Genomic DNA, 2,124 nt, shown 5'->3' on the forward strand with positions numbered 1-2,124 from the left:
ATCCAGTTTTAATATAAATGATTTAATTAATATTAATTATAAATAAAAATAAATAAAAATATTTATTTATGTTTTTAAATATTATAAATTAAATTTATTATTTTAAGTGATTTTTTAAATAAATATGAGTATAGGAGTATATGTATAGGTGTTTGGGGGTACAGGGTGTTTTTAGGTTTCAGGGTAGGGTTTGGGTTTTGGGGTACAGGGGTGTTTTTAGGTTTCAGGGCAGGGTTTGGGTTTTGGGGTACAGGGGTGTTTTTAGGTTTCAGGGCAGGGTTTGGGTTTTGGGGTACAGGGGTGTTTTTAGGTTTCAGGGTAGGGTTTGGGTTTTGGGGTACAGGGGTGTTTTTAGGTTTCAGGGCAGGGTTTGGGTTTTGGGGTACAGGGGTGTTTTTAGGTTTCAGGGCAGGGTTTGGGTTTTGGGGTACAGGGGTGTTTTTAGGTTTCAGGGCAGGGTTTGGGTTTTGGGGTACAGGGGTGTTTTTAGGTTTCAGGGTAGGGTTTGGGTTTTGGGGTACAGGGGTGTTTTTAGGTTTCAGGGCAGGGTTTGGGTTTTGGGGTACAGGGGTGTTTTTAGGTTTTAGGGCAGGGTTTGGGTTTTGGGGTACAGGGGTGTTTTTAGGTTTTAGGGCAGGGTTTGGCTTTAGGGATAATTAAATTATATTTACCATTTTAAAATTAATTGAAATATATTTAATAAATTAAATAATTATTTTACATCAATTACATTTTTTAATTAAATTAATTAAATTAAATAATTTAATATTATTAATTTAATTTAATTTCATTATAAAAAATATGTACATTAAACTAATTACTTTTTTTAATTAAATTAAATTAATTACAATTTTTATTATATTTACATTTATTAAATAGATATTATTTTATTAAATTAAATTAATGACAATTTTTAAATTTCTTTTAATTAAATTATTTAAAAAGATTTAATTACAATAAACTAAAAAAAATTTAAAAAAAAAAGTCAACTTACCTATACTTACGATGTAATGCCATGCGTTGTAATAGCATCTGCGATGTAATGCCATGCATTGTAATGACATCCGTTGTAATGGATCCCGCGTTGTAAAATCTGCGTTGTAACGGAATGCGTTGTAATACAACGCGTTGTACTGACACCAATCCATTTGGAGGAGTGATATATGCTCCCTCGAGGACAAAACCTCTGTGAACTCCATAGTTGTTTTTTTCTGGTAGTAAACTTCTCTTATGCATGAAGATTTCATGTTGCTTAAATCAGTTTTCCAGCGCAAACCTGAATCTTTCCACAGTAAATGATGCTATTTGCACACCTAGGTCTCATTCAGAGGCACAAACATCTTTGTGAAGTAGGATATTAGAAGGAAAGATGACAAAACGAACTCGTCTTACCTTTCCAAACTGTCACCTTCGATGGAGTTAATTCAATGGCAGACGCAATACAAAGGCGCTCATTCTTTGACCTCCAGCCACGCTTTTCGCCATTTAACCTCTGCTAGGACGACGCTGCCGACCACCGCCAAGTGTTGTCGGCAATGATGTCTGTTCCCCTTTCTGTGTGGCGTGCAGCGCGCGGCAGCAAGAAGAAGCTGCTCAAAAAAGAGACGCGCTTCCGCTGGCCTGACTTTAAAATACGGTCAAGTGACTGACTGTATGTGCTGAAAGAGGATGTGGGGACCAGTGACCTTGAAATAGCATCTGTTGTTTGGTGTTGACGTCTGTTACGACTGCACAAAAACTCAAACTCAGCCCGATAATATCAGGATCTATAAACCACATTTCCACACACTGAGGGAAAAAAAGCAGAATTAGAGCTGTAGCTTGTTTCCAGTAACAGGCGAAGCACATTAAGACATCTTTAATTGTCTTGAACATTTGATGTTTCCATTTAATCTCTAACCTATTAAGAAATAATCGGCGGACAAAAACAAGCTGCCGTTGTTAACTAGTCATGTCAGTTTTCCTATTGCAGATTCCTCTCATTGGACCCACAATAATCCCCCCTCACCCCCCTCTATATTAAGTATCGTCAAAAAGCAGCAGAGTACCGTTGGTCGGCCTGTCCTTCCTATCCTCCCTCCCAGAAGCAGTGCATTTGCCGTGCTGCTGATACCGCCAACATCA

At 37.3% G+C, this 2,124-nt stretch overlaps 1 protein-coding gene across 1 annotated transcript in view; it reads right to left on the bottom strand.

The window, feature by feature from the left end:
* Positions 1-1,726, bottom strand: part of LOC144829390 (TLR adapter interacting with SLC15A4 on the lysosome-like) — a 6,112-nt gene extending 4,386 nt beyond the window's left edge. The window contains exon 1 of the mRNA XM_078688503.1: positions 1,393-1,726. The gene's annotated coding sequence lies outside the window, so the exon portion shown is untranslated. The remainder of the gene's footprint in view (positions 1-1,392) is intronic.
* Between the last annotated feature and the right edge of the window lie 398 nt (positions 1,727-2,124).

This window comes from Lissotriton helveticus, chromosome 4_1, assembly GCF_964261635.1.
Source record: "Lissotriton helveticus chromosome 4_1, aLisHel1.1, whole genome shotgun sequence".
NCBI classification, from domain to species: Eukaryota; Metazoa; Chordata; class Amphibia; order Caudata; family Salamandridae; genus Lissotriton; species Lissotriton helveticus.